Source organism: Macaca thibetana, chromosome 1 (assembly GCF_024542745.1).
Source record: "Macaca thibetana thibetana isolate TM-01 chromosome 1, ASM2454274v1, whole genome shotgun sequence".
In the NCBI taxonomy this organism is placed as follows: domain Eukaryota; kingdom Metazoa; phylum Chordata; class Mammalia; order Primates; family Cercopithecidae; genus Macaca; species Macaca thibetana.
Window position 1 is genome coordinate 81,356,040 of NC_065578.1, and position 14,790 is coordinate 81,370,829.

The window sequence follows — 14,790 nt, forward strand, 5'->3', positions numbered from 1 at the left end:
CTGAAATAAGTAACAGGTTAAATCTGGAGCCACTGAGTAATGTCTAATTGCTTTTTGGCATAACTCAACCAAGGCATAAGCGCTCCTGGCTGGGTTTGGGTTTGATATTCACAGATGAACTATTTTTCTTTGTATATATTTTTAATGCAGATCAGTGCAAATGAGTCCAGAGAAGTAAAATCAGTTTCAGAAAAAATTATGTATTTAGTGGTCAATCATGGCTGCTCGTAATCATTCAACCATTGATTCTGTCACATCATTGGTTTTAGAGGGACAGTAGGTTTAGGTGGGCTAAGAAAAGCAGGGAACATGAGTGTGAGTTTTTCAGCAGCGGCAGATAACTTTCTTTGTGTAGAGCACTTAATCTCTTAGAGTTTCAGTTTACAGTTCTGTAAAAATGAGTAGAGCGCAGCAATACTAACTGACCTCTGAAGTGATTTGGTGGAATACTAATAAAAATTATGGAAGGTAAATATCAAGTGCTAGACAAACATTTAAGAATAACCCTTTTCTCTTTAGTGGTTTCAAGTCCTGAGCTTTGCTTTACTTTCTGAATGATCTTTTTCCTTTTCTGCATCATCCTTTGTATATAATGTACAGTGCCTCAGTAAGGCCAGCTGAATGTTTGTGTTGTAGATAAGTGCTCCTTTTCAATGCTCTGAGCCTGCGTCCTGAACATGCCCATGAATGATCTAATTCACTAGTACACAACTCTCAGGAGTATATGTTTTCAACAGAGTGAGTAGTACAGGCACAACTACCTACAGACCTTGCTACCCATATGAATAAACAGAAAAGATACTTGATTCTGGTAATAGCACATTTTAAATCATTTGAATTCTAGAAAATGCTTATTTCTGAAGCTTTACTTAATTTATTTATCCAACAATTAAATATTAAGTTTACTGTTTGTATTCCCTGCTTTTTAGTTTGGGGAATTAATAGAGTATTAAAGAAGGGAAGTAAGTTCTATGTTCTTAGTTGGAAGACTTGCATATAAGTAAACAAATTATACAATAATGTCAAAAAAAAAAAAACCCATAAATGCTTTATAGATAGTAAAATAGAGTTGCTTGAGACCCCATGAAAAGGAGAGCTACTTAACTTATATTGAGTGGCCAAGGAAGGCTTTTTGAGTGGTGGCAGTTGCTTAAGAGCTAATGATAAGAAAATATAAACCATCAGATGAAACATTTTCATCTGCTGCCACCACCCCTTCTCTCCATCTCAGTAACTCTGTCCCCCTCCTTGTTGCTTTTTTTTTTTTTTTTTTTTTTTTTTTTTTTTTTTGAGACGGAGTCTTGCTCTGTCGCCCGTGTTGGAGTGCAGTGGCCAGATCTCAGCTCACTGCAAGCTCCACCTCCCGGATTTACGCCATTCTCCTGCCTCAGCCTCCGGAGTAGCTGGGACTACAGGCGCCCGCCACCTCGCCCGGCTAGCTTTTTGTATTTTTTAGTAGACACGGGGTTTCACCGTGTTAGCCAGGATGGTCTTGATCTCCTGACCTCGTGATCCGCCCGTCTCGGCCTCCCAAAGTGCTGGGATTACAGGCTTGAGCCACCGCGCCCGGCCCTTGTTGCTATTGATGACCTCTCCCTATGTGTCTCCCTCCCTTGTCAATTGGATTCCAGCTTCTCTTTCCCACTCAAGGGAATCACACAATTATTTCCTTGCTTTTCTGCAAAATCAAATATTCATTTTCTAATAGTCCATTCTTATTGAGACCTAAGCATAATTGTAATTTTTCTTCTATCTTCAAAAATATTCTGACTCTACATCCCTTTCCTATTACAATCTCAATTATCCACTTCTTTATTAAAAATTCCTCAAAAAACTTCCTTTCTGTCTCTATAGTCTGTTTGGGAGCCACTCCAATTATGCTTGAACCCTCAAAACTCATTGAAGCAGCTCTTATCAAGGTCACTGATAACCACAATGTTGACACGGATGCTGCTCATTTATCTAAACCTGACCGATGAGTAGCAGTTAACAGAGTGGATCACCCTCCTTGAAACACCTGTTTCAACCTAAACTAAGGACACCATGCTGTGGAGATTCGTGCCCACCTCACTGCCTGCTCCTTCTCCCATCCTTGGATCGCTTCCTCTCATTTTCACCTTTCTCCACGTGTTGAGGTTCTCTGTGACTCAGCTCACACTCTTACTCTTCTCCATTTATATTCACCACTTAGGTAATTTCATGGATTTCAATTCCATCTCTATATTGGTGACTCCCTAACCTATCTCCCCAGCCTGAAGGCCTAGACTCTGTTATCCAGATGGTTGCCTGATATGTCCAAAGGCACGTCTAATAGTATCTCAACTTAGCATTTCCCCCCAAATCCCTGAAGCCTTCGAAAAAAATTTGTTCCTTTGATTAAAAAGGGAAACGAGAGATAAAATGGTTTTATGAGAGAAACTGAAGTATTCGGCTTTGGACCACTGTTCCCAGGGTCACTGGCATGCTGGGCAAAATTTCAAGAGGCTAGTAGGGCCAGAGTCAAAGACTTAGAGAAATGCGTCTTATTTTCACAGCATTACAGCTGTTAGAGATAAGATTTTTGTTCTTCTCTTGGCCATCTACCAGCGTGAACTTCGGAATCTAGAAAAGAACAAATTTTTTTGGGGTGTGTATGTGAGTATGTGTGTGTGTTTATATTACATTTTGAAACAACTTCTATCATTTCGGGTGGGCAATATATGATGAATAGGTCTACCCAGCCTACTTATACTTTCAATCATTAAGAAACATTAAATTACTTAAGAAATATTAATTGAGCTGCAAATAACCATTAACATTGTGATATATATTGAAAATATCAAATACTATGATATATTATCTGATATTAAAAGCTACAGTCTCTGAGAAGACTTATAAAGTAAATAGTGTTATAAATGGAATATACAGTAGTAGGTATTTACCAAATGTGATTTGAAATGAATAAGTTTTAGCTCTAAATACTGATAATAATATAATGTAAGGCTATAGTCTTATATTGCTTGAAGGATGTGAAATTTGCTATTGTTAGTCAGTTTAACTAAAATGTCTCCTAAAATAATTCAACAGAGACAAAAACTGATATGCCAAATTTAGATATTCTCTCGGTTCATTATAAAAATTAAATTTTTTTTATTGGTTAGGTTGATGTTGAATATGATTTCAATTTGGAAAATGTCAGGGGAAAACTCAGAAAATAAAACTTGTTAGGTATATATCCCATGTAATTCTAATTACAGGACTGCTTTGTATTCTATTTATATTTAATACAAAACAAAACAAAGAACATTAACACTTTTCTGCATGAAAAGATTTAAGGTAAATAAATAAATGCGAACCTTATACATAGGTGAGCTTACTTCTTTTAATTATAATTTTTAAAGGAAAGAGTCAATTAGAATGCATCAAGTTTAGAGAAACTAAAACATTTGGATACCACATTTGTGTGTTTATTTAAACGCTTCAAGCTTCCCAAGTTTATGAGCCCAGGACAAACACAATTAAAGTCATTGGAAAAAAACACGGAGCTATTTTGAGATGAACTTTTAATAAGTCAAAGTTTTATACATTTAGGGGACAGCTTATAGAGACGTGTGGTTTTAAGAGGATGAACATGGGGAATGAGGAAATGTGAGGCTAGAAAAGTTTGTGACCGCTGACCAGCATATGCATTACTGCTCCCATGCTCGACACAGGGTTCATGGTTTACATTTACAAAGACTAAGCCACTTAGCTAAGTGGAGAATCACCTACTAAATCGTGGTGAATTCTTCACTGGTTTTCTGGTGGACTCTTCATTGTGTTTGTTTTCTGGGGTCAACATGCCTTCCTTTTCTCACTTTCTGCTACTTGTGGGTTTGCAAACAATGCTGAACTCTTCTAGAAACCATTTCCAGAAATGGTTTCTGTTTTCTGAGCCAGTAAAGAAGACTTTCAACTTTCTCTTGTGATAAATGTCTTCCTTGGTTCTCCTTAGAGACTTCCCATCTCTAGTGCTCTCCTGACAGCCCTCTTGACATCTGCTTTAAGTCACTGCTTTCTATCTCAGAAGGGAAGCTGGGAATTTTGATTTGTAAAAGGGTGCTTTTCATTGAAGCCAGGGTTTTTTCACGGCTTTTGTATACAACCTTATCTGTCTCTGGAAATGTGATCTGCATGATAGATGCGAACATATGAGTTGAGTAATCTGTTCCTTCTTCTCTTTGGATCATCAGTTTTCTGCATGTTGACTGGGAAACTTGCAGATATCTATAGAGCTGACACTTCCAGTGGAAAGGAAGAACTGAGTCCCAGGTTGTACCTGGCTGGAAGCCTGTAGTGGGCCAAACATTATGATTGATGTTGGAAATGCATCATATAAGAGAAAAAACATTCTCCTCTAAGGGTTACGCTTTTATTGAATTGCCATTTGCTTCCTGCTGTCCCTATCCCACCTCTGTCTAAAGCTCTATTTCTGAAATAGTGTCTTTCCTCTCATTTGTCTCAGAGAGCCATAGTCAAACATCATGAAAAAGCATTGGAAACTAAAGATGCCTTTAAACTGAGAGGACTACTCAGCAGGGATCCACGATTTCAAATCTCTGCCAGGAAGTGGCTTCAGACGCTTGGAGCCTGAAGATGGAAAATTCTAACCCTTGGTTTTGCTTCAGGTTCCAGCAAGTAGGAACAGAGTTCCCGTAAAATGAAGCTAAGGTCACTGGCAGAGTGCAATGGGTTAAACTGACATGACCGGAGTTGGACAGTGAGCACTGCTGGCCCCATCTCGGAAAGGAGGTAATTAGCAAGTCCTGTTCCAAGTCTCTCCTTCGTCCTTGCGACTTTATATTCTTAATTGTAAATTATCATTCCTCCTCTCACTTTCCAGTGTGTGTGTGTGTGTGTGTGTGTGTGTGTGTGTGTGTGTGTGTGTCAGTGAAGCGATTCAAGGAGAAGTGCTGGGACTGAGCTCCTACTGTAAAAACAAAAAAACAGTGCTGAGTGCCTGCGAGGGCCCGCTCATGCCGGGCACTGGAGCTGGTGACATTATGGAGCTTGTTAACTCCAAATCTTCTTCATTTTACATTTTTTTGTGATACGTTTTACAAAAACCCACCCCGGGGAGAGAAGGGCCAGTTGCCTCTTTATTACACTGTGGAAGAGGCACATTAGCGTTCCAGTCTATATATTATGAAATTAAGTGGATACCCTTGGGGTTAATTCCTTGTTGTAATTGTAATGAAAAGAAACAATTTCTAACTCTCCATTTAAGATCTATAACTATTAAAATCCACTAGTCTTAGTGACTCCTGGGGCCAGTGGAGTGCTTCAGTGTGTACAAAAAGGGCACTCCTACAGTGTCCAATATCAGTAATTTAAAGAATAACCACCTCCAAGTGGGAAAACTAACAAATGAGTTTTCCATTTAGCCCCTCCCTGCTGTTTACTCATGGTGTGTTATATTCATCAGCTGTGTGAATTTGTATGCGTATTAAAATTTCGGGCCTGGGTTCTAGGATTTTGGTTTGGTAAGAGGAGGGGAAGGGTACAGCGTGATGCTCTTCAGAAAGAAGTTTAGAGTGAATCATCCTAAAGGACAAAGTTGAAAGAACTGAGAAAGAGGACCAAGTTAGAGAAAACCAGCATGTTGCCTGCTCCTCTGCCACCTCCAGAGCCTTTTCTGCTTATCTTAGAGTGGTTTTCACATGTGCTTTCAATTGCAAATAAATACATATTTTTGCTCTCTAATATTTAGCCTGCTATAATTCAGTTTATCGTTAGTGGCAAAAAAATGTACATTCAGTATATTACATCTGATTTAATTTTTTTATTACCACTATTAAGGCCATTAAAATACCAAATTTACTAGTGTATTATCATCTGACACAGTGTAAATCACTGGTTGGTACATGCACAAGTGGATGTTGACAATAATTTAAAATAAAAGAAAGGGACATTTCAGTTTATAATAGAGTTAGTGTGTGAAAAAGACTTTGTGAGGCTTCTAAGATTTCTGGTGGGAGTTCTTTTTAATAAATGTATTTGTTCAGTTGTGGTTGATATGATCATAGCTCTTTTACTTCTCTCCTTTCACTCATCATAATATGAACTGCTTCAGAAGAAAGAAAACGCAGTTGCATGCTTGAGAGAAAAAGAGCAAACTAAGAAATAATTGTTGTATTTTTTAAAAAATTCCATTCTATTGCCTCAGGAAATGTGATAAAAGGTTCTATTTAGAGAGGTTTTTTTTTTTTTTTTTTTTTTTTTTTTTTTAAATAATGCATCATATTATATGTCACAACTTACTGGGAAAAAGTTTTGTTTTGGGTGAATAGTTCCTGTTAATTTATGCAGCATTGCTCCTGGTGACTTTCTGTGTATGTGTGCATCTCAGAAAGCTCATGAAAAGTCATTAATCCTTTGCTGTTCTTTTGCCATTTGCACATCTCGGCATTCCCAGATTCGACTCCTATGTAGTCATTTCAGAATGCCAGCAGAGGGCTGGTAATGGCCTATCATGTTTAGGTCACTGGCTTGTATTGAACCAGGCAGGTGGTCTAAGTGAAATTAGCAGGCCTGTCTCAAGTCAGTTTCTACTTTCCTCCAGTCCACTCAAACAAATCATTTTGCCAGTCTCATTTCTGAACTTCCCACTCATCCCTAATTGGCCACTTCAGAGAGGAGATTTTGAGACACTCCAACATGAATATGGCAGTAGAAGGAAGAACTGCTTTGCGTTGAACTCTACTTGGGACTATCTAACTCCTCATATGATTTTTAAATTTTGAACTTTTAACTTTTGAAACACTTTTAGACTTACAGAAAATTTGCATGCACTGTACAGGCAGTTTGTGTGCCCTTCATCCAGCTCCCCCCTAATATTAATAGGTTACATAACCATGATACAATTATCAAAACCAGAAAGTTAAAATTGCTATAATAGTAGTAAATGAATCCGGGTATATTCAGATTTCTTTAAATCCAAGATTATTCAAATATTGGCAGTTTTTTCCTTAATTTTTTTTCTGTCCCAGGGTTCAGTCCAGGAATTCACATTGCATTTAGTTGCGTTTTCTTCTTATTCTCCTCTAATCTGTGACAGGTCCTCAGCCTTTCCTAGTCTCAGTCTCTCAAACTTGGCTTTCTGATATTTATTCATCATTGGATTAAGGTTATGCATCTTAAGCAGAAATACCACAGATGTGATGTGTCCTTCTGTGAATGCTGAGTATGCTGTACATGATGTAGGTAAGTCTTATTATTAGTGATGTTGACCATGATGGCTTGCTTAAGGTAGTGTCTGCTGGGTTTCTCTACCATAAAGCTGCTATTTTCCTGATACAGCAGTTTTAAATTTCAAAATTATAAGGCCTTTCCAAGGAGGTATCTGTTTGTGTGTATATTCCAAGAAGGAAAAAGGAAGAGCTGCCCTTCTCTTTAAGTCTTGCATTTACAAAAATCTAAACTTATTTATTTAAGCAGTCTTCATTTTTCTATCTAGCTACTATTGAAGGTGCTTGTCTTAGTTCAGGCTGCTATAACAAAGCATAAATTGGGTGGCTTATAAACAACAGTAATTTGGTTCTCACAGTTCTGGAGACTGGAAGTCCAAGAGCAGGGTGCCAGCATAGTCAAGTTCTGATGGGGTCCATTTTCTGGATACAGATTGCCAACTTTTCACTGTATCCTCACATAGTGGGAAGAAGGCGAGAGAGCTCACTGGGTCCCTTTTATAAGGGCACAAGTTCCATTGCTGAGCACTCCACCCTTATTACCCAATTTCTTACAAAGGCCCACCTCTTCATACCATCACATGGAGGGTTAGAATTTCAAAATGTGAATGTTGGTTAATCCATTGCAATGTTCAAATAGTTGAAGTAAAATTATCCTTAGTTCTGTCATCCTACAACCATAATTGTAATACTGGAGCATAAGAACAATGTAATGTGTAGTCTGGGCTTAGAGGCAAGAAATGTATAAACCTGGGCTAGTGGAATCTATTGACATTAATTGCTGGGCCAAGCAAATGAATGAAATTTAGGGTACACTTTGAGCTGTATTCCTGAAATTGCTTTTTAATTTCACTAACATTATGGACTGAATGTTTGTCCTCCTGTATTAGTCAAGGCTCTTCAGAGAAACAGAATAATACACACACATACACTCACACACACACATCCCAAACATATATATGTGTGTGTATATATGTGTATATATATACATATATACATATACATATATATCTTTCTCTCTCTCTCTCTCTCGACTGAGTTATACTATGGGCTTTCTCAGGCCTTGCAATTCAGACTGAATTATACTATGGGCTTTCCAGCTTGCAGACAACCAGTGGAACCACTTCGTCTCTGTAATCAGTCATGTGAGCTAATTTCCTAGAGAGGTAGATTATGGGAATTAGCTCACATGATTTGTTACAGAGGCTAAGTGGTTCCATTGGTTGTCTGCAAGCTAGAAAGCCCATAGTATAATTCAGTCTGAGTTGCAAGGCCTGAGAACCAGGGCACACAAGGTTGTCAGTTCCAGTCTTTGTCTGAAAGCCTGAGACCTGGGGTGGGAGGGTGCTGGTGTAATTCCTAGAGTCTGAAGGCTCAATAACCAGGATCTTCAATGTCTGAGAACAGGTGACAGTGGATATTTCAGTTCAAGAAGAGAACAAATTTTCCTTTTTTCTATCTCAATAGATTGGATGATGCCCTCTAACACTGGTGAGGCCAGATCTTCTTTACTTAGTCTACAGAGTCAAATGCTAATCTCTTCTGGATACCTCCTCACAGGCATAGCCAGAAATATACCAGCACCCTCTCACTCTCTTTCTGCCATGTGAGAATACAATGAGAAGTCAGCCTTTTACAACATAGAAGAGTGTTTTCACAAGAACCTCTTGTGGGGGTACGTTGGTACACTGATTTTGGACTTGCAGCTTCCCTAACTTCCAGCCTCCAGGGAGAAATATATTTCTGTTATTTGTAAGCCACCCAGTCCATGGTACTTTGTTATAGTGGACTGAACTAAGGCAACTACTTTGTGTAATTTACAAAACATGTTTCTATCTGTACCACTGTACTGTGATCCCCAGGAGGTTGGGAATTGTGTGTAATCTCTCTTTGAACCTGCAATATGTGGCAGAATACCTGCTGTATTAGGTGATTAATATGTGTTTATTAAATAGAAGAATACATGCTCAGTAGGGAGAAGGCAGAAATTAAAGGGACCAGCATGTAGCCAAAGAAACTCATGACTAGACTAAGACAGCCACAGGGATCTATAATCATGATATGTGTCACCATGGAGTGTATCTTGTATCCTGTACACTTGTTGTGGGAAAAGACCATTTGCACCCTGTTTACTGTTTTATTCGTAGTTCCTAAGACAGTTACATGGAACATTTTAGGCAACTAATGGACATTGGCTGTATTAGTTTTCTATTGGTACCATACAAATTACCAAAAATTTAGTGTTTTAAAATGATATTTCTTATCCTACAGTGATGTGGGTTAGAAGTTTGACACAGAGATCTCATTGAGCTAAAATCAAGGTGTTGGCAGAGCTGTATTCCTTTATGGAGGCTCATTGAGGTTATGGGCAGATTTCCGTCCCTTGTGACTCTAGGATTGAGGTTCTTACTTCCTTTCTGTCTCTCAGTTGAGGGCTGTTTACAGTTTCTGAATGCTTCATCCATCCCTTGGCTCATAGTTCCTTCCTCCATCTTCGAAGCCAGCAATGGCGTGTTGAGTAGGAAACTCTCCTCCCTCTTCTTTTGTTGTTACATCTCTCTGACCCTTCCACCTTTCTTTTCCACTTACAGGGTTCATGTGATTCCATTTGACTCACCAAGACAATCCAGGATTACCTTTATAGTTTAAGGTCTGTGTGGTAAGCAGAATAATTATTCCTCAAAGATGTCCATCTCTTAATGGCTGGAATCTGTGAAGATGTTAAATTATATAGCAAAGGAGAATTAAGTTAGAAGAAGAAATCAGGTTGTTAATTTGCTGTGTTTAAAACGGTAAAAGTAGCGTGGATTATCCAGGTGGGTCTTTAATCACAAGGGTCTTAAATGTGGAAGAGGCAGTCAGAAGAGTCAGTGTCAGGGTAATGGGCTGTGAGACGCTCCATCAGCCGCTGTCAGTTTTGAAGAAGAAAGGAAGCCAAGAGCTAAGGACTGCAGTTAGCCTCTACAATCTGAGGAAAGCAAGAAAATGGATCTACCCTAGAGCAGCCAGGAAGAAATTCAGCCCTGCTAACACCCAGGAGATCCATTTTGGACTTTGGACCTCAAGAACTACAAGATAATGAGCTGTGCTGTTTTAAGACACTAAGATTGTGGTGATTTGCTATACCAGCAGTAGAAACCAGTGCAGTCCACAACCTTTTTTTCCATCTGCAAGTTTCTTTTTACCATGGAACATAGCATAGTGGGACAGTGGGGGGTGTCATTATTTGGCTTACCACAGTAGAAGAGGGACTAAATGAGATTAACATTGTTAGTACAAGAAGAGTAATAGGAACAACACAGGAGGCAGTGATCTCTTTCTACAGTATTTTGAGGGCAACATGCTACATTCTTGTGCTTGTACTTTAATATTATAGATTAGGTTGATTTCATTCTGTTTTTCAGATGTGGAAACTAAGAATCAGAGGGCTTAAGTAATTTGCATAGTCGATAAATGGCAGTTAGTATTTTATTCTTTGATTTTCAAATCTATTTCCTTCACCACCACCCCCTACCCTTTAAAAAATTTTGATCTAATACTTGTGGCAAAGAAAACAAATTGAATGGTAAAAATTTCCTCTGGCCCAATTCCCTTTCTGCTTTTCTATTAAACACTAGCCTTTGAAGTCTTGCAATGGCAAATCAGAACTAAAAGGTAAAAACAGCCAAGAATAGATTAAATAGACCATACACTGAGAAAGTAAAGATACATTGAGACACTTATTAATATTTTAAAATGAGAAAATAAATATGAGAGCAATAGAATCACCAAATTTTCTTTCTTGGAGCTGTAAAGTTTTCGACAGTTATGTTTACCTCTTCAAATTACACAGGTGGCCTTAGAACCGGTTTGGATTTGGAACTGAATTAGTAAAAGAGGCTAATTATGAAATGAGTATTACTGCAATTGATTATCACTGGGCCAAGGGTAGAGAAAAATTCTAAGAGATCATAAATTCAGAGAAATTATGACCACATTAAGAACCTGCTCAAATTGTTACAGAAACTCTTAGAAATGCCCTCAAATGAGGTTACAACCACAGGATCACAGAATTGTTACAACTGAAGTTACATTTATTAGGTTGAGCCAAGATTTTCTTGCTTTTGGACTAGACCACTGACAAATCATGACTTCCCTCAGACTTTCCTGTTTCTGCTGGGTTATGTATTCTTTGTTACTGTGGTGCTGTTGACATCCTCAGGGCCAGCAACCAGTGAAATCCATCCAACCACTGAACAAAGATCCTTCCGAGAGCAGCTAACAGATTATGTGTCACATCATTCCTGCCTCTGATATTCTGCCAGATCCACTGTATAGAAACCTGTAGATATCTGAAGGCTGCCTTTCATTTGTGATCCCCTTATTCGGGGTGTAATATTTCTGATGTGTACTTCCACTATGAGAAATTGTCTCAGCTTCCAAATATTAGGGCTGAAAAGTTATTCGACTTTTCCAACTGCTTCTTGTTCCTCAGTGCTCCTTTACAAAAAAATCATTAGAACTTCTTAAATGAAACTTTTGATAAATGTACTTTTATACTGAAGTTAAACCACTGACATATATTTTAGATTAATCCTCTCACCTCCTACACCCACTTTTCAGGTATAGATGTTTGATATAGAAGGATATTATTGCTTTTGGGGTTTGAAAGGTTGATTAAGTCCATTTCAGGATTTCTTTATCCTGATTAAAGAGTCCAGGAGAATGAGAAGTCACGTTCAGACTTTGTGACTAGTGATAATGTTGAACAGTATTGGGAATAACACATGTTAATCCAAACAGAATTACAGGTGATGCTTGAACAACGTGGGGGTTAGGGGTGCTTACGCCTGTGTAGTCCAAAGTTCACATATAATTTTTGAATCCCCCAAAACTTAACTACTAAGAGCTGCTTTTGACTGGAAGCCTTACCAATAACATTAGCTGTCAAATAACACATGTTTTATCTGTTACATGTATTATATACTATGTTCTTAGAATAAAGTATGCTAGAGAAAAGACAACTTTGTTATTAAAATTATAAGGAAGAGAAAATTCATTTACCATTTATTAAGTGGGAGTGGATCATTATAAAGGTCTTCATCCTTGTCATCTTCGTGTTGAGTAGACTGAGTAGGAGGAGAGAGAGGGGCAGTTGGTCTTGTTCTTTCATGGATGGCAGAGGAAGAAGAGGTGGAGAAGGTAGAGGGGGAGGCAACAGAGACAGGCACACTCTGTGTAAGTTTAATTTTAAAAAATCATGTATTAAAGGACTTGTGCAGTTCTTTTTCTTTTCTTTCTTTTTCTTTTTTTTTTTTTTTTTTTGAGATGGAGTCTCGTTCTGTCACCCAGGCTGGAGTGCAGTGATATCTGCTCACTGCAAGCTCTACCTCCCGGGTTCACGCCATTCTCCTGCCTCAGCCTCCCAAGCAGTTGGGACTACAGGCGCCCACCACCACGCCCGGCTAATTTTTTTTTTTTTTTGGTCTTTTTAGTAGAGACGGGGTTTCACCGTGTTAGCCAGGATGGTCTCGATCTCCTGACCTTGTGATCCGCCCGCCTTGGGCTTCCAAAGTGCTGGGATTATAGGTGTGAGCCACTGCGCCCAGCCTAACAGTTCTAACCCATATTATTCAAGGGTCAACTATACTCTTTCTGATAATTCTTGAGTGGTTTAATTCTTCTTGATGGCCATCAACTTTTCTCAGAAATGGTACTGTCTAAGTAACTCTGGATTTATAGACAATTAAAAAGAATAAGAAGCTCAGAAATGAATATTATTGGCTAAGTACAGATGGAGAAATGTAGGACTTATTCCAATTTATATTATAATCTCTGCAGGAGTTTATAAATTAGGACATATCTTCTGGACTTATCTCTGAACACAGCTTGTTTGACCTTTAAACTGGCCACTTCATTCAATAAAACCAAGCGTTTGATGGTTGTTTTTCTAGATTGATTGGCCAACTTAGTGAAACAAGATTTTGTTCACTGTACATGCAGACACTGCCCACTAAATCCATGAGATGGGGAGAGCCAAACCCTTTTTTGAAGCAAAGACATCTGTATTAGTGTTCTCCAAAGAAACAAAACCAATAGGAGATATATAAAAAGAGATTTAAGGTAAGAATTGGCTTATATGATTACAGAAGTTGACAAGTCTCAAAGTCTGCAGGATAAGTCAGCAAGCTGGAGACCGGGGAGAGCCAATGGGTTAGTTCCAGTCTTAATCTGAAGGCCTGAGAACCAGGAGAGCTGATGGTGTAGTTCTAGTCTGGTGAATGGCAGACTCAAGACTCAGGTAGAGATAATGTTTTTGTTTGAACCCAGAGGCAAGAAAAAAAAGCCAGTGTCCCAGTTTAAAGGCAATTAGGCAGGAAGAATTCTCTGTTAATTGGGGGAACTTCAGCCTTTTTGTTTTATTCAGACTATCAACTGATTGGATGAGGCCCACCCACATTATGGATGGCAATCTGCTTTACCCAGTCTACTAATATAAAGCTTAATTTCATCCAAAAAAACTCTCACAGAAACACCCAGAATAGTGTTTGATCAACTATCTGGGTATCCAGTGGGTCAGTCAAGTTGACACATAAAATTAGTCATCAGTTTTCAAAAGTGTAGAGTATTTTAAAGTGCTTTTAAAAATATCACATTTTACCAACTCTAAACTCAACCCCAGTCAACTGTCTGGGGTACTTTTATTATTATTATTTTTAAACATAAGAAAGTGTATATGACAGGGTTCAGATCATACCAATAGTTGAAGAGACAATGAAGGTCAAGATATTTGCTTCCTTGATCTACATGAATCTCAAAGATTAACACAAGTATTGATCTGTGTTATGAAAATTTCAGAGGAGAGGTGTGGAACTCTATAGCCTATGATATTTTCTCATCGATAATTCCTTCTCAGGGTGGCCCTGTGCTCTTGATATGCCATGTTTGTGCTGTAGCTCTCTCTGCTGCATGGAAGTCTTCTTGTGCCAGCCTGTGATGGCTGCCTCTTCTTGTGCCAGCCTGTGATGGCTGCCCTCAGCATATTTTCTGCAGTCACCTCTCCTGTGACTCTATCAGCTCATGTGGCTGCTGCTTTGTCATTCTGTTGGCATCTGAAGAGAGGACATCACAGATCCTGTCCCTAAACGCTGCAGAAATGATGATTAGAGGGAGAAGTGTCAGTGAGTCACTGTGGAAAATGATTTTTTCTGTAAGTAATAAGGAGAAGTGTGTTGTTGAAGATTATAAACCCCACCATAGCATCAAAAACCTGACTATTTAAAGTATACATGGCAGTTTTCAAAAGAAGAGATGAGCTCAGTGGGATTCCTGGTTGTTATGCATTCAGTCTTAAATGGATGTGGGGGGAGAAAAAATACCATTTGGTTATTTTAAAGAGTTTAAGGTGCTAAGAAAAAGAAATGTTATTTATAAATACTTAAACTTTTGAATATTCTGCCTACATTTTCTACATTTTACTTCTATTACTCTTGTTGATCAGCTTATCTTCTCCCTTAGAAAACTTTCTTAGTGATTTTTTTAAAGCCTTAAATACCATATTGCCACAATCCTGCCACCAAAACAAAATTAACTTATTGTTATAATC